This window comes from Nicotiana tomentosiformis, chromosome 10 (genome assembly GCF_000390325.3).
Source record: "Nicotiana tomentosiformis chromosome 10, ASM39032v3, whole genome shotgun sequence".
Classification (NCBI taxonomy): domain Eukaryota; kingdom Viridiplantae; phylum Streptophyta; class Magnoliopsida; order Solanales; family Solanaceae; genus Nicotiana; species Nicotiana tomentosiformis.
In genome coordinates, this window is record NC_090821.1 from 45,751,665 (window position 1) to 45,774,224 (window position 22,560).

Below are 22,560 nucleotides of genomic sequence, written 5' to 3' on the forward strand. Positions count from 1 at the left end.
TTAAAGTTAGGTTCAAATTTCATTTAAGACATTTCAAGCTAGGCTCGTACTAGGTCAAAATTGTATCTATTGACATAGCTTAGTGTGTGCATCACACACCCTTATGAGATCGTGAAAAGAAAAGGTAATTTTTTTAGTTTTAATTTTTCTCTTCTCTTCTTCACACCATAACCGCCTTCATTCCCATTGGTTCACCACTATCAGAGCTACTTTAAACGATTATATTAGTGATCAAACATTAGACAACTAATAATGCATCATAAGAATCATGTCACCAAAAATTTCACATAGCACTAAAAGGAATGAAAGAACAAAGAAACAGTTAGGCCCTTTGGCATAGCGATTGCTTTCAACAATGAATCGAGAATCTGTGAATTGATACACGGACGGAGACAAACTATTCAGCAGTTATGAGTTGGGGTCGGACCGACGGACGGAGATCTCGAACAGAATCGTCGCCTTAAACCTTGAACCCAATTCAGAAATCTCAACTAAACTCTATCATGAAGAAAATCTGTGAACGGAGAGTGAGAGGTAATAAAGGTGCAGAGATGGTGGATTTTAGGCGGAGGAAGGTGGAGAAGAATGAATGGGGAAAATCTGTGATTCGAAGAGTGTGTGTGGAGTCTATTTCTTTGTGTGAGGTATGAGTGAAATTTATGTGCAGGTGCTGGTGCAAATTTGACGCAGTGAGTAAATTTTCTGTGTACGATATTTGAGTGGAGGAAGGTTATTCGAATTGTATGATTTGGGGGGACGACGGGGGCAGTTGCCGGCAGACATGGGGCTTTTTCATTCTTTCTTTTTCCAGATTTTGACTCTTTCTCCTTGTTGACATGTCTTTTTCCTATTAGTCTTGTTTTCCAAGTATGTAGCAAGTAATTTCACGCTCCAGACATGATTTAGGATTATTAAGTTTGTGCTCAATAGATACACTTTTGGTAAAGTTGGAGTGCGTAACTGTTACTTGCCTTAGTCAAATTGTGTAAATGAAAATTGAAGTAAAATTAAAGGGCAGACGTCTATGTATTTGGCATTTTTCTAATGTCCAAAGACAATGCCTATATAGAGCACTATTAATATACCAACGCCTACCAACAACCATTTCTCCTGGATCAAAGATATCTGTACATCCACATATTATCTCCTTTCCCAATCTAACATGTCAATTATTCCAATATCCATCCTTAGGAATATTTATTTAGATTAATAGGAATCAAAACCACTTTTACAATACTTTTCTCGATCTTGATGTCAATAATATATTCTCACAAGCTTCAAAATTTGACTACCTCACTAACCAATCTGGGCAGGCCAAAGAGAACCCCCCACCACTAAACATCTTCAAGTTAAATATTGAGGCTCCAGTTGTCCACGCGAAACTTCTGTCCATGTTTAAGAGACTAGAACTTGCATTCACAAAGAATATATTTCTATTGGTGGTGAAAACAGATTGCTAGGTATTACTTAATTCAACATATTATACCTGTGCTTTGCATGACACTGTTCTAAATAAATAACTTTGTAATTAGCACAGGAAAAAATATAAGCATAAAGAATAATCCACACCATATTAGATCTTTATTTGTTACAAGTATGTAATTTAAGTAAATTGTTCATCTCTCCAGGTTCAAGAGATATTAAATTATTTTGAATTTAACTAACGAATAACAATTAATTTTTTTTTTTTTATCATTTTAATAATTTGTTGCATTTATTTTAACGTCAACTATTATTTTACTTAATTTGTTCTTCTTATACTAACTAAATTGTTCCCTAAAACTACTTATTTTTAAAATATTTATTTTAGAAAGTTGAGGTGCTTAGTAAAGCTTTTAGAAAAAAAATACGTGTTTTTGAGTGGTAGAAGAAACTGTATTTGAAAAGTTTTAAAAAAGTAATTTTCTTCCCATAAGTATATTTTGAAACCTTAGTCAACTAGAAATTGTTGTTCTATTATTTTTTTAAAAATCAAATTGATTTACCAAATATAAATTGTTACTCTCCAAAAGTACTTTTTCACTTTTGATTAATGTTTTTTTAAAAGTAAGCATATCTTTGAACATAGCCAAACAGGCTATTAGTCAACCTAGTAAGACAACAAATTATGCCGGATGGATTATTTTAGGACCATCATTTAAATTTTGACCCTGTTAACAAATATTGTTGGCCCAAGTGAAGTTTGTTTTGATGATTGACAAATGAACTCAAGCATGAACCAGGTCCATACAAAGTATACACAGACACGGGCAGATTCAAGCACAAGGCATGCACATGAAGGAGATAAGCTTAAGTGGTTATATCTAATATCTCCTGAACGAAAAGGTTGCATAAGTGATAAGGAGAAGTACTCCATACTCGAAGAGAACTCTATCCTAGATCAGGGAGGAGTTAGAAGTTGAAAATAACTAGAACTCTTCCACCAAGGAAGAGTAAAGCATTAGAACTCTAATTATTTCCTATTCTACCAACTCTATATATTGCAGGATATTCTCATTTTACAGGTACGCACAAACGCTTATGTTAAACGTGAGTCGAGAGCAAAATAGCAAGGCATTTTGTAAGCAATTCTTGTGTGATTCAAGTGTGTGATCCTGAAGCTACATGAACCAGATAGAAGAATCAGTTTCAAGTGTCTGCTTTTTATTCTAGTTTCATTGTAGTAGGACTTTTGAGTTATACCTTTCTACTTTATCTAGAAGCAATTGTACTAGGTACTTTGAGTATTGTGTTCAAGTTAGAGTTAACTTGAAGTTGTCGCAACAGCTAGAGGCAGGTTGCCACAAAGGGTTATAGGTAATCCTTAGGTTTACAAAGAGTTTTATAAATGCTGTTTTTGGCTCGGTGATTTAGTGAAATATTGGAAAAACTCCCACTGGTAGTAGGTCGTGATTTTTTTACCTTTTAAGTCAGTTATTTTCCATGTAAAAATACTTGTGTTCTTTACTTTTCGCATTTATTATTCTGCAACAATAGTATATAGAACACATAGGAGAACCAGGTTCTTCTATAATCTGTATACGCGAAAATATGGACATCACACAACTCCCCCCCCCTCCCCCTTCTTGTGTGATATTGAAGTACAATACATCAATTGATATCAGAGCTGGTTATCCTTGAAGAGGCTAACACATTAGGAGAAGATCAAGATGAGTGCACCACCTGGAAACTGGGAAGGACAATCCACTACTAGGCCACCACTCTTTAATGGCCAATACTACTCTTGGTGGAAGAACATAATGCGAGATCACATTCACAGAGAGGACTATGAGCTGTTGGACATTGTCACTGATGGTCCACTGGCTACATTAAAGAAAAATGCTGAAGGAGTAGATGTGCCAAAGACAAGAGTGGATTGCACTGCTAAGGACTAGAAGAAATGGGAGAAGAGTGCTAAAGCCAAGAAATGGCTTGTTTGTGGGTTTGGTCCAGATGAGTACAGCAGAATCCAAGGTACTGCAACTGCTAAGCAAATTTGGGACACACTACAGGTGGCTCATGAAGGAACAACTCAAGTGAAGAGATCTAGAGGAACTCTACTGTACTCTCAGTATGAGAACTTTGCTATGAAGGATGGAAAGACCATACAAGAGATGTACACAAGGTACACTACACTGACAAATGAACTAATATCTCTTGGAAGGATTATTCCTGATAAACAGAGGGTTGAGAAGATACTTACTAGGGTATTTCCAATCACTTGGGAAAGCAAGATCACTGTCATCCAAGAATCAAAGAACATTGCTACTCTCCCACTAGATGAATTGATTGAAAATCTCACTGCCTATGAACTTAGGAGACAAACCATGAAGATGAATGTAGCTAAGAAGGACAGAAGCTTGGCACTCAGAATCACTGAAGGTTCTAATCTGGAAGATGATGAAAAGGCTATGATCACCAAAGACTTCAAGAAGTGCATGAGGAGAGGAAAGGGTTCTTCAAGAAGTGGAAGCTACAGCAAGGCAAAAGCTCCAGACAAGCAAACCAATGATGGTTGTGGCAAGCGTGGAAAGCCTGATCTTCACATCAAAAATTATCCTTTGTGGGAGATTGAATGGAAGAAGGAAAGAGCTGAATGAAGGAACATGAAGAAGGAACAGGTTCAACCCAAGAAAAGCAGCAACAAAGGATCAACCAAGGCTATGGTCGCTGCTTGGGGAGCAATATTAGATGATGATGATGATGATGATGATGATGATGATGATGATGATGATGAAGATGAACGAGCACTTATGGCCATTGGAGAATCTGATGAAGAAACTAAGGTAAGTGTCTTTCATCTCAAAGACAAGATTAAATTTTTGTCTAAAGAAAGGCTATCTGAGTTACTACTAGAGCTAATTGATGAATCTGAGGATGTATATAACGAAAAGGAACAGTTGTTTAAAGAATGTGTGATTTTGAAGGCTAAGTGCAAAAATATGGAACTTAGGGTTAGTGAAACTATAAGTGAAAATACTGTGTTGAAGAACCAAGTTCATATACTTGACTCAACTGTCTTAGAGCTTAGATCTGAGAATCTAAAATTGAAATGAGGAATGGGGAAAAAGACAGATGATCACACACAACTCACTTTAGAAGAAAATATAGGAAAAATAAAAGATGAGTTGTATAAGAAAGATGAACAAGTAAGAATTCTAAAGGAGGATCTAAGCAAGGTCAAGCATGAGCTAGACAGAACTTGTAAATGGAACAGGTCCTCTGATGCACTTTCATGGCTACAAGAACACCATAGTAGCAACAGAAGAGGACTTGGCTTTGGGAACCCTGCACCTAAGTGGGATCCCAAAAGCAAGTATCTTACACTTCCTAAGAACAAGATTTGCACACATTGTAGTAACACTGGTCACTAAAAAAGCGAATGCACTGCAAAAGAGAAGGCAAGTCAAAAGAGTAAAGATTTTGTTCAAGGGAAAATAGGCTGCCAAGTTGGGCTTTGATTCACCATTTTTCCTATAGAAGGGGACCCAAACTAGTTTGGGTTCCTAAATCTAGCCCCTGATTTCCTTTTGCAAGTCCAGGTGAAGAGAGGCAGCCAAATATGATACATGGATAGTGGCTGCTCAAAGCATATGACAGGAAGCAAGAACCAATTCCTTTCACTTGAGGACCTTAAAGGGGGTAATGTCTCCTTTGGAAATGGGAAGAAATATGAGATCATTGGGGTTGGAAAGGTAGATAAGACTGATTCTCACTCTATTGAGAATGTCTACTTGATAGATGGACTGAAGTACAGTCTAATAAGTATATCACAACTGTGTGATAGAGGTAATATGGTAGCATTCACCTCTACAAAATACTTTGTGATTAATCTTACTACTGACAAGATAGTTTTGCAGGGAAAAAGAGTGAACAACATATATGTTGTGGATCTATCCACACTTTCAGATAATGAACTCACTTGTTTAATTGTGTTGGATAATGATCCCCTCCTTTGGCACAAGAGACTTGAACATGCCAGCCTAATTCAACTCAACAAACTAGTCTCCAAGGACTTGGTGATAGGGCTGCCTAACATTAAGTTCAAGGAAGATAAAATTTGTGAGGCTTGTGCAATGGCAAAGCAAGTAAGATCCTCTTTCAAAAGCAAGAAAATAGTAAGCACCACCAGGATGATAGAACTAGTCCATATGGATCTTTGTAGACCAATGAGAACATTGAGCAGAAGTGGGAAGAAATATGTTATGGTGCTTGTTGATGATTACTCTAGGTTTACTTGGACATTATTTTTAACATCTAAAGATGAAACATTTGACATGTTCACTTCTTTTGTTAGAAAAACTCAGAAACAACTAGGTAATCAACTTGCATCAATTAGGTCTGATCATGGTACTGAATTTGAGAATACTAAATTTGTTGGATTTTGTGATAAGCATGGCATAAATCATAATTTTTCTGCTCCTGGGACTCCACAACAAAATGGAGTAGTTGAAAGAAAGAATAGGACATTGGAAGAAATGGCTAGGACTATGCTTCTTTCTAGTAAACTGCCCCATAGTTTCTGGGCAGAAGCTTTGAACACTGCATGCTACATCATAAATAGGTGCATGACTAGATCTCTTGTTGAGAAGACTCCATATGAGTTACTTAAAGGGAGAAAGCCAAATATATCCCATCTTAGGGCATTTGGATGCAAGTGCTTTATGCACAATAATGGCAAAGACTCCCTAGGTAAGTTTGATCCCATAAGTGATGAGGGAGTATTCTTGGGATATTCTTTATATAGTAAAGCTTATAAGATTTATAACAAAAGAACTATGTGTGTAGAAGAAAGTGTACATGTGGTTTTTGACGAAACTAACATTCCTTCTGAGAGGCAGGAACATGATGATGAAGCAATTGGGCTGGTAAGAAACTCAAATGAAACCACATCCCAAACTGAAGCTGCACCAGAGGAAGGAACAGGTGATGGAACAGGTCCTTCCACCCAGGGCAACCTGACAAGGGGAACTGAACAAAGAGGAACTGATCCTCAAACCTCGAGGGAACCTGTCCATGAACATGTTCCTCAGCAACAAAACATTGAAGGAACATCTAGGGTAAACTAGATGGTTGTGAAACCTTACAAGTATCAAATTCTCATCCCATTGAGAACATAATTACTGATCCAACCTCTGGAATCAAAACCAGATCTTCTTTGAAGAATCTTTGTGCTTTTGATGCCCTTTTATCTCTTATTGAACCTAAAAATGTTGCTGAGGCTTTGCAGGATGCAGACTGGGTGAATGCAATGCAAGGTGAACTCAACTAATTTGAAAGAAGCCAAGTTTGGAATCTAGTACCAAGACCTAAGGACAAATCAGTAATTGGCACAAAATGGGTTTTCAGAAACAAACTTGACGAAGATGGAACATTTACAAGGAACAAGGGAAGATTGGTGGTTTAAGGATATAGTCAGTAGGAGGGCATAGACTATGATGAGACTTTTGCTCCAGTTGCAAGATTGGAAGCAATTAGACTCCTTATAGCCTTTTCTGCTTACATGGAATTCACTCTCCATCATATGGATATCAAGAGTGCCTTCCTCAATGGCTATCTAAAGGAGAAAGTGTTTGTCAAGTAACCTCTGGGCTTTGAAAGCAAGGAATGTCCTGATCATGTGTACAAGCTTGATAAGGCACTTTATGGGCTCAAGTAGGCTCCAAGAGCATAGTATGAAAGATTATCAAAATTCTTGCTTGAGCATGGCTATAAGAGAGGTAAAATTGACAATACTTTATTCTTGAAAGAAAAAGGCAAAGATCTCTTGGTCGTTCAGATATATGTCGATGATATAATCTTTGGAGCAACTACTGATAAATTAAGTAAAGAATTTGCTAAACTAATGGGGAGTGAATTTGAAATGAGTATGATGTAAAATAGCTGCATAAAAGGTTTAAAATGGAAGATTCCAAAGAAATTGACACTCCTATAACAACAGCCAAAAAATTGGATGTAGATGAACCTGGTTCATCTGTTGATCAGAAGTTGTATAGGGGAATGATTGGCTCTTTGTTATATCTCACTGCTAGTAGACCTGACATTATTTTTAGTTTAGGCCTTTGTGCTAGATTTCAGGCAAATCCCTGCTGTCAAAAGGATCTTGTGATACCTAAAAGGCACCACTGACATTTGTCTATGGTATCCAAAAGGTAGTAATTTCAACTTAGTGGGATATGCTGATGCTGATTATGCAGGTTTTCTTGTGGATAGAAAAAGCACATCAGGCATGGCACATTTTCTTGGCTCATGTCTTGTGTCTTGGGCCATCAAAAAGCAAAATTATTAGGCCTTATCTACTGCTGAAGCTGAGTATGTTGCTGCTGCCTCGTGTTGTGCTCAATTGTTGTGGATCAAACAGCAATTAATAGATTTTGAAATTGATATAGGTTGTATCCCCATCTTTTGTGATAACACTAGTACAATTAGTATGACCAAGAACCCGGTTCATCACAAAAGAACTAAGCACATAGATGTTAGACATCACTTTTTGAGGGACAACTATGAAAAGGGTTTGATCACTGTGAAATTTTGTGTTACTGACAAGCAAATAGCTGACATCTTCACAAAAGCTCTAAGTAGAGATCACTTTGAAAGGAACGGGTTAGAATTAGGAATGATTAAGATCACCTAAAAGGAACCAGTTCTAACTCAAATAATTGGTTAGATAATTTGTGAATTTTGTACATAATTAGATTAGATTTTGCTTAGTCTCATACTTTTACTAGTATACTCTTCTACCATGTGCTAAAATATCTCATTAATATCTAATGATATTATCTTTATTCTCTTGGGAAATTCAGACTTACACAAGAGATTTCTCATTGAAGAACCTGGTTCATCAAGATTACTTGGTACGTACTCACCACTCTGCATATTTTGAAGTAATTATATTTGGATTATGATCAAAAGGATAGTCCCATTTAATCCTAACTTCCATTGAGCTTATCCGTTACAAAATGAACCAGTTTCACCCAAAGAGAGTCCCAAAACGTAATAAGTGCCTAGATTCTAGGGAGAGTCTTCAACGTCTTTTCAAACTGACACCCAGTTTGATTAGACTTCTGAGCTTCTGGAAAAGCTGTCGTTACCCAATTAAGCTCTCCCTCTTTAAATTTGATTTGGACTTACCCATTTCTCCACTTCTAAACTACTCTGCCATCAAACAACTCTCACAATCATCTCTCGTCTTTTCTAAAACACTCATACAAACACAACAATGGCAAACCCTTCTGAGAATCCCTCATCAGCACCCAAGAAAACTACACCCACACTATTTATCACACCTTCACCTACACCCACCTCTAAGAAAGGAAGGTTCAAGATAATTGCTCGTAAGGTAGTCACTGGAGGAGAAAAAATCAAGAAAATCAATGAGCAGCTAAAAGCAAGTCGGGAAGAAGAATCCTAGAAATTTGAAGAATCATTTATGTCTGCAATCGAGGGGAAAGAAATTATTTCATCTGAAACAGAGCAGGTACCATCTGGTCCAAAAATTACATCTAAGACAATCTCTAAGGTTGCTGAAAATCTAGAAAATAGGTTTGTTTTGGTAGGAACTATGGCTTGGGTTAAAACAGCTGAATCTGGAAAACTGGGTGGTAAAAATAAAAAGAAAAAAGAAAAAGAGAGTGAGGGTGCCTAAGGTGATGTGAAGGGAATGGGAAAAGGAGTGGCTGAATCTTCACCCACTCTTGTTGGTCTAACTGAAGAAACAGGAGCTATGGTAGTGTCGAGTGAGGAATCTGCTGAAGAGGAAGAAAGTTTGAGAGGAAAAGGGGGTAGTGGGTGTGGAGAAACTGTTGAGGGGTTGGTTAGGCTAGGGGAAAATGTTCAAGAACTTGTTCCATCGATGAAGGAACCCCTCGAACACCTATTGAAATGAGTGTCTAACAGTTACAATCCTAAACGGAAGAAGAGTTCAGGAGTTAAAATCCCTAGAACTGCTAGGGCAAACAAAAATAGAAAGGCTTCCTCTTCTATCCCTATAGAGACTCCTCATACAAGAGGAAGAGCTACAAGGAGTTAGAAGAAGCAGAGTGAGGCAGAACTGGTAAAAGCCCTAGAAGAGAGTAAACGAAAAGTTGTTGCAAAGGGATTGAGCCTGTTGAGGACGTTGAACTTGAGGAGATAGACCTGGTTCTTAGTGATGAAGATAAGGTAGAAGAGGAAGAGGTTGCGACTCCAAAGACAAAGAAAAGAAAGACTTTCAAAAAGAAGTCCCCTTCAAAGACAAAGTCTGCAGAACCTTCTACCTTGGCAAAAAGAACCAGGTCTGTCGTGAAATCTAGAAAAGTGAAGGTGGAGGAAGAAGAGAATGAAGAAGAAGAAGAAGAAGAAGAAGAAGAAGAAGAAGAAGAAGAAGAAGAAGAAGAAGAAGAAGAAGAAGAAACCAATGAAGAAAAGGACAAGAAGGACAAGTTTGAAACAAGAACCATCTTGAAGGGTAGACTTCTCAGGGACTTGGAGGAGGAAGACATGGCCATGCTGCTGCAAAAACTCCAACTGCAGGGTTGGAAGGACATGGTCCTTCAGATGGATGGAAGGCTTGCCAGGGCTGAGATTGTAGAGTTCATGGCAAATTGCGAGATCAAAAATGGAATAGTCACCGGTGTGGTGAAGGGAGTGACTGTGATCCTCAATGACAAAGAATTAGGAGAGATTCTGGGTATACCTGCTGAAGGGTACAATAATTACAAAAAGCTTAAATGGCCAAGCCTATAGAACCTCCCTACCTCCCTTGTCATTACAAGGAAGTTTGCTAACAATGAGTTAGAGCTAGAGGCCAAGGTTATGTACAAAAGTTAGATGAAGCCACCCCGTAAAGTGTTGTTTGAATTTGTTAACAAGGTTGTGCTGCCCAGGCAGGAAAGAAGGCATATTGCCATATTCATGGACCTGGGTTTATCATCCAGCTTCTTGATATGGTTCTAACTGGCACCAAAACTCATGACATACCCTATGGTTTCATTATCACAATTATACTTGCTCACTTCAAGGTACTCCTCAAGAAATGCGAAGTTGGTAATACAAGGATCACTTTGTGGAAAACACTTTGATTGCATGTGACTATGAAGTCCACACTACTCCCAAAGAACTTGGTTTATCCAAGAAGGTACCTGTGAACAGTAAAGTGCGAGCCTTGGTACAAGAGAGTAGGGCTAAGGATACTGAGATTGAGAGGCTGAAGAAGAGGCTGGCTGAAGTAGAAACTGAGAGGGATGCTCTCAGGGCTGAGCTTGCAAAGGTGAAGAAGAAGAATGAAGGCATTCTTCATGATATGTTAAATCTACTTCAGGCCAGAAACCAAGAACCTGGTAATTCCCAATTTTGAAACCTTCCTAGCCTAGTTAGACAAACCAGTGACCCGGATGTGATTTCTTTTTGTTTTTTTTTGCTCATGATCCAGTATCTTTATTCTTCTTTATGTTGTGTGGATGACTAGTATCAATGTTAATCAATTATTTATGTGCTCTAACTGTTTGTTGATGCTTCTTATATAGTTAATATCATTAGATTAATATATGATGCTTGACTCCGTGATTGCATTTGAAGTAGCACCAGTGGCCATGAGTAATATCAATTAAAATGTGGTTATCTAACATAATTATGCAACTTTTCAATGATGCCTAAGGGGGGAAGATAGGTTGTGCTTTTTACTTTAGATTGTTCTGTTTATAACCTAATGAACTTGGTCCTTGATGATTTACGACTTTAAAATGGAAAGTGTTCTAACATTGTGTTGATGTTGAGCCGAGTTGAAACAGGGCTTGTGCTTTTGAAAAGCACAGAGTTTGTCATCATCAAAAAGGGGAATTTGTTGGTCCAAGTGAAGTTTGTTTTGATGATTGATAAAGGAACTCAAGCATGAACCAGGTCCATACATAGCGTACACAGACACGGGCTGATTCAAGCACAAGGCATGCATGTGAAGGAGATAAGCTTACGTAGTTATATCCGATATCTCCTGAATGGAAAGGTTGCATAAGTGATGAGGAGAAGGACTCTTTACTCGAAGAGAACTTTATCCTAGATAAGGGAGGAGTTAGAAGTTGAAGATAACAAGAACTCTTCCACCAAGGAAGAGTAAAGCATTAGAACTCTAGTTATTTCCTATTCTACCAACTCTATATATTGCAGGATGTTCTCATTTTACAGGTACGCACAAACGCTTAAGTTAAACGTGAGTTGAGAGCAAAATAGCAAGGCATTTTGCAAGCAATTCTTGTGTGATTCAAGTGTGCGAACCTAAAGCTACATGAACCAGATAGAAGAACCAGTTCCAAGTGTCTGTTTTTTATCTAGTTTCATTGTAGTAGGGCTTTTGAGTTGTACCTTTCAACTTTATCTAGAAGCAATTGTACTAGGTATTCTGAGTGTTGTATTCAAGTTAGAGTTAACTTGAAGTTGTCGCAACAGCTAGAGGTTGGTTTTCACAAAGGGTCAGAGGTAATCCTTAGGTTTACAAAGAGTTTTGTAAATGTTGTTTTTGGCTCAGTGATTTAGTGAATTGTTAGGAAAAATCCTACTGGGTAGTAGGTCGTGGTTTTTTCACCTTTTGAGCCAGGTGTTTTCCACGTAAAAATGTTTGTGTTCTTTACTTTCCGCATTTATTATTCCGCAACAATAGTATAAGGAACACATACAAGAATCACGTTCTTCTATAATCTGTATACGCGAAAAACTAGACACCACACAAATCACTTCTCTTGTGTGGTATTGAAGTACAATACATCAATAAACAGTAAATCCAGCTAACTATTTATGTAAAGATCCCATAAATCTTTAAATGTTGAAACATCAGTTACAATGCGCCACTGATAGATGTGGATCTTAAAGCAAGTTCTATATGCTTGGTCATGTTTTCATAAAACTTTAAGCATTAACCTCGGTCTAAATCACCATGGCCTTCTACAAAATTAAACTTTTGGACAATTTTTTGAAAAGGGAATTTCGGAGAAAAAGTTTGTGACAGAAAATAACGTCTTTTCGACAGTAGTGATTTTTTTTTTTTGTGGTTGCCTAATTGTTTGTAAATCAAAAAGATATTTTGTCAAAATTTTCCTGAACTTTTCCACCCAAAAAACTTTCTCAAGTATTGTTTTTCAATTCTAAATCCAATTTTCTATTCAGTTTTATCCTTTTGCTTTCTCTTTCGATTCCACCAAGGGAAAATGACTAAAGTGCATGTAATATGAATCAGATACGAAATATCTTATCCGAAGAGATAAATGCAGAAAAGTTCCTGAGGTTTTAATTTTTAATACATAAACTTTCTGTAATTATCTTTGGTGTGATTTTATAACTCTCGTATAAGCTTAGATGACAAATAATTAGATTTTTTCTGTCCCAAAAATACAGTGAAACTCGTAATATAAGAGTCAATGCATTTAACTTTTAGGGTGAATATGGATAATAGTTTCTTAATTCCCCTTTCATAAATAAGAACTTACAAATATAAAAACTGCATAAGAAGCTTGACTATAAATCACAACATCTAATAACAAAAATATTTGAAGACTTGTATTTGAATAAAATATTATTTTATTATCTGGATAATAATAGTACTATTCTTTTAGAGGCTGGTGGAACAATACTTACTTTTCATTGTACCAAAAGTATAAGTTAGTCGTAGGTGGAGGCTAGGCCAGACGGAGGAGAAACTTTACTCCATACTTTAGTAATGACAAATTTGGTAAGAAAGGAAAATATTTTTCACTTTTTCTATGTTTGAAAGGCTTAAATATTTGCTTTGTAATAAAAAAGGTATGAAAGAATCAAATTAGTTTGTTACTTCATGAAGTGATACATATATGCATGTACATAGGATCCTAAGCAAAGAATTAAAAGGAAAATCCTAAAGATCTGCTATCAAATCTCAATACGTATTCCATCTGTGTATAGTATAAGGAATCTGTCCATATTCATTTTTTATGTCTACATTCATTCTTTAACACTCCCCCTCAAGTTGAAGCATAGATATTGATCATGCCTAGTTTGTTGTAAAGATAATTAACTCGAGTTCCATGTAACGCCTTTGTGAACAAATCTGCCAATTGCTCTCCTGTCTTCACATAACTTGTGAAAATCAAGGTTTTCTGAATCTTCTCACGAATAAAATGAATACACTAAATTTGAAGCGATATGAGGAGCGACTTGATTATCACGCCAAAGTTATGTTGGTGTAGTATGCTTTATCCCAATTTCAGTGAGAAGGTTATGTATCTACATAATCTCACATGTAGTGTGTGTCATAGCGCTATACTTGGATTTTGCATTTAATCGATATACAATATTTTGTTTCTTACTTCTCCATGATACTAGGTTTCCACCCACAAAGATATAATAGCCAGTAGTAGACCTTTTATCAGTTTTCGATCCAGCCCAATTTGCATATGCAAAATACTCAATGTAAGAATGCCCATGATTGTTGTATAATATGCCAAGTCTATGGGCTCCTTTTAAATAACATAGAATTTGTTCCAGCACAGTCCAATATTTGATCGTAGGAGCGAAAATAAGCTGGGTAACAATAGTTACATCAAAAGCAATACCCGAACGAGTTACAGTAAGATCGTTTAACTTACCAACTAATCTCCTATATTTATCTGGATCGTCAAAAGAACCACCATCATCTTTCATCAAAGGCGCATTTGGAACCATTGGGCTATTACAAGGCTTGGTTGCTAACTTCACACTTTCTACAAGCAGGTCAAGAATATACTTCTTTTGAGACAGAAAAATTTTCTTCTTGCTTCTATTTACTTTTACTCCGAAGAAGTTTTTAACGAGTCCAAGTCCTTTGTGTGAAATTTAGTATGCAGAAAGGACTTAAGAGAGGAAACTCCATCAAAATCGCTTTCTATAATAACAATATCATCGACATATACAATAAGGAGGATAGTACCAACCGTCGACTGCCTATACATGATTGAGTGATCCCATCTACTTTTTTCAGCTCGAACACCTAAACTACCTCACTAAACTTGCCAAATCAAGCTCGAGGACTCTACTTCAAGCCATACAAGAATTTTTTCAAATGACATACTTTCACATACTCCCCATGAGCAATAAAATTATATGGTTTCTTGTATACTTCTTCATGGAGATCACCATGAAAGAATACATTTCTGATTTCCAAATGATGCAAAGGTCAATTCTCAGAAGCAGCTAGAGAAATAAATAAGCAGACAGAAGTGATTTTAGCAACCGGAGAGGAGGTGTCTGAATAATTCACCCCATACGTCTGGGCATATCCTGTAGCAATAAGTTTGGCTTTGAGTCTTGCCACAGAACCATCTAGATTAACTTTAACTGCAAAGACTCACTTAAATCCTACTGATTTATTTTCTTTCGGTAAATAAACTAGATCCCAAGTGTTATTTTCATCTAAAGAATGTATCTTCTCAAGCATTGCATCATACCATCTAGGGTAATTCAAAGCATTTTTGACTGTTTTAGGGATGGAGATGGAGTCTAAGAAGAAATCATAAAAACTAGATACAAAGGATAAGCGGACATAAAAAATATTTGCACCGGAATACGTGAAATTTCAGTGACGTATACCTTTGCGAAGGGCAATAGGAAGGTCAAGATTGTCTGAAGGATCAGGCAGAGGAGGATCTGATGATGAAGCAACTGGTGTAGGACATGTATCATTGATCTCTCGTCTCCTAGAGTACACTTTAACAATTAGAGGTATTGTTGGCACAGATTAAGCAGTTTTAGAAGGCACAATGTACGTTTGATGCTCAATAGAAGAACCGGGAAATGCAAGAGAAACATCACCTGATTGTTCTTCCTTCTCCTGACTTGTAAAAATATGAGGTGTATAGAAAAATGGTGTAATCTCCGAGAATGCCACATCAGTTGACACTAGATATTTTTCAAGGTCAGTAGAGTAGCAACATATTCCTTCTGAAGTCGAGAATATCCCAAGAAAACACATTTCAAGGCCTTGAAATCCAACTTGGTAATGAATTGTCGAATATCTCGAACATAACATGTTCTTACAAATACCTTTTGTTCTACAAGAAATAATGACTTGTTCAGGAAGAGAACACTACAAGGTATACCACCACTAAGTACAATAGATGGAATACGATTAATCAAGAAATAAGCTGTAGAGACTGCATCTGCCAAAATTATTTAGGGACCTTCATTTAGAATAAAAGTGCCCGAGCTATCTCAAGTAGATGGATATTCTTTCACTCATCAACTCCATTTTGAGAAGGTGTATCAATACAATATGACTGGTAAATAATCCCCTATTGTCTTATATAAGACTGAAATGATTCTGACATATGCTCTTTTAGCATTATCACTCCTTAGTGTGCGTACAATAGTATGAAATTGAGTCTTAATTTCAGCACAAAAAGTAAAAAAGTGAGAAACACTTCGGATCGATTTTTCATAAAATAAATCCAAGTCATCCGAGAAAAACCATCCACGAAAGTAACAAAATATTTAAGCCCAAATTTAGACACAACTAGACATGGTCCCCATACATCATAAACTAACTCAAAAGTAGACTCCACTTGTTTATTAACTTTAGGACCTAACGAGCTACGATGATGTTTTGCAAACTGACATAACTCACACTCCAACAAAGAAACACTATGGAACTGTAATAAAGCTTCTTCAAAATAGACAAAGAATGATGTCTCAACCGAGAATGTGCTTCAAATAGAGACACGATATTAGAGAAGGCAATAGAACGAAACACCCTTTCATCAAGGATGTAGAGATTATAAAATACATGTCCTTTACCAATAATCTATTTCGTCACAAGATCCTGAAACAAATAATGATCAGGGAAAAATAAGAGACAACAATTTAGATATTTGGTAAGTCTACTCACAAAGATTAATTTAAAAGAAAATTTTGATATACTTAACACAAATGACAGAGTAATAGAGGGGTTTAGTTTAACTGTTCCAGATCCCATAGCATTGTAGGTTGACCCATTAGCTATGGTTAAAAGAGATGGTGATTTGTGGGGGCGAAAGCTGGCAAAGGTACTAGGATTACCTGTCATGTGATTCGTGGGACCAGAATTAATTACCCATTTATTTGTGGAAGATACAAGACATGTTTTACCTGATTCACCAGCAGCAACTGAAGTGGGTTTCTTTAGTGATTCCTGAAATTGAGAATATTTAGCTAATTCCTCAATCGAGACAAGAACTATTCTATCAGAAGATGGGCTAGGAGCAGCTGCAACATTAGCTATTGATCGAGTTCCATTTTGATTCAATTTTATAAATTTTTTTACAATTATACTACCAATGGTCTGGCTCATGGAAATAATGACACATATCTTTATCGGATTTTGCAGTTTTATTTCTTCTTCCCTTGAAATCAGATCTTCTTCTTAGATCATTTCCTCCTTCTTTAGCAACAAGGACATTCTGTAGAACGGATGACATATTATCTGTGTATAGTACCCTACGAAAGACATACTTAAGAGATGAAATTTTAGAGCTAGACAATATGTGAGATTTAGTTATCTCAAATTCAGAAGGGGACCAACTAAAAAACTTATTATAGCCATTTATTCTCTCTGAGTCTGTTTCGCCTTAATATTAGTATTGAATGACAAAAGCATATTTAATTCCTCAGAGGTGATTTTAATATTCATGAAATAAGAGGTGAGAGTTTTATCCCCTTTTCAACACGATAAAACTTCCTGCACACATCATAAATTCGGGACATATTTATTGCTCTCAAATATATACGCAAGTATACTGTCAACAAGTAATATAATGATAAGTAGAGTGTCGAACTCACAAAGACTTGTGTTAACTATCTGCTAATTTTACTCAAATGGTTATTCAGTCAAGTCTATCAGAGTTGAATTGTGTGGTTATAACTAAGCAATGAATGTAATAATTAACTAATTAAGCAAGAAGAAAATGGTTGTTGAGAATTCGGTAGAGATAAACATTCCAAGGTTGTGATCGATTCACCAATCCTACTGTATTCTAATTAACTCTCATTTTCATGCAATTCGCTTATGGTTGCCAATTAATCGAGTAATTGCTCTTGTATTATTCTCCTGAATTACTACTTGTCTATTCAAAACAGATTAACGCATATATTCCCATGGAATCAATCTATCAAGAACGCACTAAGATCACGATGTTAAATTAAGCATGATGATTATGTATATTCCTATCCTAGCCACAAATATGTACCCCACTTAGAGTTAAGATCATGCTCTCTTCAATTCTTCTCTAATCTAGACGTAGCTTTCCCAAGCATAGCATAGATAGTAATTAGAACCTAACTGTTGGCCAGACAATCAAGCAATTAAACCCAGAATTGAAGAAACAACCATATATTAGGGAATTATAATCAAGGTAAAGTCAACTTCGAACAACAATATTCATGGCTAAATCACAACCCTAGAACTTATGGGTTTTAGCCACTCATGATAATGTTAAACAATTTCACAAGTATTGAATGGTTGAAAATACTAAGAAAGATGAAGAAAAACCGAGAATCCTTGCTCCCGAGTATTTCATGCTTGTGTTTTTCTCTCAAAGTGGCATCTCTCCCTCCAAAATAAGTTTAGACTTCTTTTTATACGAGTTGGGCGTGTGTAGGACCAAAAAGACTTTGTCCCGCAGAAAGTAGGAGAATACCCCATCACCCAGCATCTAGGGTAGCGCATCGCACTAACCCTACGCTGGGCAATTGCCCAAAAAAAGTTCAAGTCTGTTTTCTGCGCCTCAGGTAGCGCGACGCACTGGCCTAGGCGCTAGACTAGGCAGACTTTTCGCTTTCTTCACGTTTTGCTTCAAATTGTGCAATTTCGTCCCTCATTACTTCTGGTTGACTCCTATACATAAAAATACCACAAATGAGAATAAAGTATTATATTACACATACAAAATCCACTAAATGTGAGTAAAATATGAGGCGATATGCATATAAATACACATACTTTAAGCCAAATATCAACACCCCACACATAAGCGCTTGCTCGCACTCGAGAAATGAAACTCTCGACTACACCCCAATAACTCACACTTCAACTACGGAGGAGCAGTTCAATATCAATCATACACTCTACCTTTGACTATGATCGATACCGGCAATCAAGCATGATCATAAGAAATTCACATTCTTTCCGTTTTAAATATGCCCAAGTATAAGCATTTCAATTCAACTAATTCAAACAATCTATCCATAATCACCCTACCTCAAGAGCCGACTCGTTACCACTAAGCACTCTCAACTCGCACACTCATCCAATAAGAGAAGTTAACAACATTACCAATCCGTCATGAGATCATATGCCCTAACCAACAAACAAGAGAGTGAATATAGATATAGTACACACATTCAAGTATAACTTTGAACATAATTTAAGGACATCACATAATTGAATAAGAGTCACTCACCCTCGTAAAGAGATTCATGTGCATCCTGTGGTCGTACCATAGGCTTGCCTGTAGTGTATATCTCTACTAAATAGAGCTAGCCAAGTCTAGGATCAATTAGGTATTGTCAGTTTGTAATGTAGGCTAAGGGACGGGTAGGATAAATTTAGGAATAGTGACTAACCCTCCTAAGCACTTTAATATACTACACTCAACGTGCAAACATATATTCTTCTCAATCAATTCATTTTGCCACCACCCATACACAACATAGCCTTTTTTCAATTCAGCACTTCTATATCCCCACTAGCACGAATTAGGAAGATTAGGATGTGTGTTTTTTTTCTTTTTGAACATCAATATAATTCATATTTCTTTCCTTGTATTTTTTTTTTCTTTTCTTCTTCTCATTTTTTTTCTTTTTCTATACACACTTCTTACATTAAGATTCATCGGCTAGCGGCCTTTTTTATAACTTTAGAGCACATTGTGGTCCCTTTCATGGTACCACTCTAAAGCTACATCCCATTATCTTACCTTACTTCTTTTAGCGCCTAAGTGCCTTCAGAGGTAAAGGTTCAACAAGCTTAAGTTAAGAACAAAAATAGGGATAGCGCTTGTAATGTGGGTGCCAAGGAAAAGGACTACAGGCTCAAAGGGCTAACAACAGAAACGTTTTATTTGTAAGTGACAAGCACATCTATGATCAAGCAAAGAACTGTCTACATCATCTCCTAGACTAGCACCACTTAATGATTTTGCTTCGATTAACACACCGGCCAAGTTCTAGACTCTACAGGATAGCACAGAATATCACAAATCCTCACACACACATTGCACATGATTCAATCAAGACGGTTCTGTTAAACTCTCAAGTCAAGCAAGCACATATAGTTGAAAATTTTAATCAAGAATGCACTAGATGACATACAAGTCAAGCAACTGAGAAAAGACATCACAGAGTAGGCTATTTATTTCATTTAAGCATCACAATTCAAATCAAATGCAACAGGAAGACAGAGCGCATATCATAGCCTAAATGTGTCAGCACCAAACATGTCAACATGCATCTAGAACAACTCAGTTTTTTTCTTATCCTACTCGTAAAAAGATAAAATTAAAATATCCGGTTCAAGCTATACCCTTAGAAAAGAATCGGTGCTCAAAGAAAAATCAAGGGAATTACTACTTAACTATCCTAATAAAAGTAAAAGAAAATTTTTTTGGTATTTTTAATTGGACCTTAATCCCTCAAGAAAGTTGTCCAAGAGATTTATCATCGGGAAAAATTCGAGTGTTTTTCTGTTTTTTTTCTGAATTTCTATATTTTCATTTTTTTTCAATATTTGTCTACTACTCTAAGCTATACAACTACTTATTACGAGTTATAAAAAGAAAAATAATGACAATTTTTATACAGTTACGCTACACAGAAAGTAATTCTCCCACCCCGCACTTATTTTCATGCATAATCCTCGATGTATATAAAATATCAAAGCAAAGGTAAGGTGGGAAGATATAATCCTCGGGCACAGGTGCAACCAGCGTTATGTTCCACATGCATCGGCCTAGCTTGCAAAAAATTCTACCACACCTTGGTAGTTCTATTGAAATCAACTGTGGTGGTCTATATTGCTGTTGAGGAGCTTGTAGCCTGTACTGATTCTGAGTATCTTGATTTCCACCCCAAGAAAAGTTTGGGCAGTTCTTCCAGTTTGGATTATTGGTGTTGCCATAATGATTTGCCTGGCCTCAATTTTCATTACCCACAAAACATGCAAACTCTGGATTTGCTGGGCAGAGATCGCTCGTGTGACCCTCTCCACATACTTCACAAAATGTATGAACCTGTTGCACTGGCTGAGCTTGCTGCTTATTGATAACCAGGGTCATCTTATTGACTTGGTTGGCCAATGTGGCAACCAACGCTGATAATGCAGAAATAACGTCCAACTTGAGGAATCCTGCGAATTTTTGAACTGTGTGTCTGCCCATCTCTCCTTGCCAGTCATGATTAATTTTGGAAAATTTATTCAACAATGCATAAATCTCATCAAAGCTTTTCTCCAACACTTGACCTCTCGTTGCAGTGTTTACCACAATCTTGGTCTCTGGGTGTAGCCCTTCTATGAAGGTATGAGTCAACACTTCATTAGTTTGGTTGTGATGAGGGCAATCCCAAATCAGCCCCTTAAACCTCTCCTAAGCTGAATATAAGGACTCACCAGCCTTCTGTTTAAAGGCTACTATTTTACTTCTGATCTTTGCAGTTTTGCCTGACGGGAAGAACCGTGCCAAAATTTTCTAGCCAAATCATTCCATGATGTAATAGAGTTAGCCGGTTCCGCTTTTAACCATCCCTTTGCTTCGCCCAATAGAGGAACGGAAACAGTGTGAGTCTCACATAGTCTGGAGTGACTCTATTAGTGATATAAGTATCACTAATCTCCAAGAAGTTCAGAATGTGTTGCTGAGAATCCTTATGTGGTAGATCCATAAATTGCCCGTTTGCATGTAGCAGCTAGATCATGCTCTATTTTAGCTCAATGTGCCTAGTGATTTTGGACTTCACGATGATGGAGGCGACATTAGCAATGATAGGCATCGCCACCTCCTGAACCGCCATATGTTGCTCGTCTGCCATGTCCACAGGTTGTTGAACAAGTTCCTGAAGATTATCTGTGTCCCTTGCTTCTCTCAACCTCCTCTGAAATGTTCTCTCAAGTTCGAGGTCAAAGCCTTGAAGTCTATCTTAGCTCCTGATTCTTCGCATTCAAACAAAGTTCCTGAGAGTAGAGCAACCAATAAAAATCATTAGACTTGATTCTGAGTATTCCCGCCTATCACGCAAGTGATGCGGGTTCCACAATGCTTCCAGGTAACTCCTACACATAAAAGTACCACGAATGAGAATAAAGTATTATATTACACATACAAAATTCACGAAATGTGAGTAAAATATGAGACGATATGCATATAAATACACATACTTTAAGCCAAATATTAATATTTCTTTTGCCATAATATAAAAACTCCAAATAGTCCATTAATTCTTTGATATTCACAATGAGTAGTCAAACCAACAACTGTACTATCAATAGAATTTTTAATTTGTAAAAATAATCGTGCATCATCTCTCATCCATGTTTTTTTTAGTTCCATCTGTAGGGGTCTTGAACTAAATGGCCATCTTTCTCAACACTACGCAAATAAACCCTAATAGTCTTACTTTATTCTAAATAATTAGAACCATTTAATATATGCTCTGTAATTTTGGACATAGTAGGAACAATGTCAGTCACGGTAGTCTTGTTATCCCCCATCTTTAAGCAAACAGATTCTTTCAATGGCCAATAGTGTAATTAAAGAGACCAAAATAATGTTTCTGGCAAGAAAAGGACTTAACATAAACGTAATACCAACCCAACAAATACCAACTCACAAAACAAGCAAAATTAGATGCAAGTATATTGTCCCACAAAATACTTCAGAACCCCATAGACAAATCAAACAGTAGAAGAACTCAAACTTGACCAATATTGGTTGTAATACAATCTGGTCCGAGATTGTTTTTCACGAAAACGAGGTTTTGTGATCAAAAGACAACCACCAATTGACCGAAAATATCAAGGTAATCTTAGAGAATAAAGATGGACAGAGAATGGACCACACACGTGCCTCCACGTGTTTGCCG

The 22,560-nt window shown here is 36.8% G+C and overlaps 1 long non-coding RNA gene and 1 other non-coding gene across 2 annotated transcripts; one reads left to right on the forward strand and one right to left on the reverse strand.

Moving 5' to 3' along the window:
- Positions 1 to 14,324: 14,324 nt before the first annotated feature.
- On the reverse strand, positions 14,325 to 17,043 carry LOC138900643 (uncharacterized). The gene is made up of 4 exons (XR_011411760.1): positions 16,579 to 17,043; positions 15,268 to 15,506; positions 15,046 to 15,152; positions 14,325 to 14,736 (listed from the first exon to the last, which is right to left on the reverse strand). It is a non-coding gene; the product is annotated as an uncharacterized lncRNA (long non-coding RNA).
- Positions 17,044 to 21,024: 3,981 nt separating this feature from the next.
- LOC117280173 (small nucleolar RNA R71) lies at positions 21,025 to 21,131 on the forward strand. The gene has a single exon (XR_004510659.1). It is a non-coding gene; the product is annotated as a small nucleolar RNA R71 (small nucleolar RNA).
- The last annotated feature ends 1,429 nt before the right edge of the window (positions 21,132 to 22,560 follow it).